This window comes from Halyomorpha halys, unplaced genomic scaffold (assembly GCF_000696795.3).
Source record: "Halyomorpha halys isolate HHAL.00 unplaced genomic scaffold, Hhal_1.1 Scaffold122.1, whole genome shotgun sequence".
NCBI classification, from domain to species: Eukaryota; Metazoa; Arthropoda; class Insecta; order Hemiptera; family Pentatomidae; genus Halyomorpha; species Halyomorpha halys.
The window spans coordinates 196055-196488 of NW_027116215.1; the positions used below are offsets into that span (position 1 = coordinate 196055).

The following is a 434-nucleotide window of genomic DNA, read 5'->3' on the forward strand; positions in this document are numbered from 1 at the left end:
AGTAGTTTTTCATGTTAGTAGTCACCAATCCTCAATAAATCATTTAGTAGTTTTTCATGTTAGTAGTCACCAATCCTCAATAAATCATTTAGTAGCTAGTCAGGTTATTAATCACCAAATTCTCAATATCATCTAGTAGGTTGTTAGGATAGTATTCACCAAATCCTCAATTATAAAGAATTAAAGTTAAAAACCCTTTTTGTTTCTGAAATGCCAGGGATAATTAAAGTTCAATTACTTTGAGAGGCAAGTTAAGGAAAATTGATATGTTAATATACATACTTTCAATTTGGGGTGTTGATATACTTTCCAATTGAGATTTTAATATAGTTTCAAATCAGGATGTTAATATACTTTCAAATTGCGATGTTAATATACTTTCGAATTGGAATGTTAATATACTTTCAAATTGGGATGTTAATATACTTTCAAAT

The 434-nt window shown here is 27.6% G+C and overlaps 1 protein-coding gene across 3 annotated transcripts in view; it reads right to left on the reverse strand.

Annotated features, from left to right (window-relative positions):
- LOC106678086 (ABC transporter G family member 23) overlaps window positions 1-434 on the reverse strand; it is a 31450-nt gene that overhangs the window by 7948 nt on the left and 23068 nt on the right. The window lies entirely within an intron of this gene.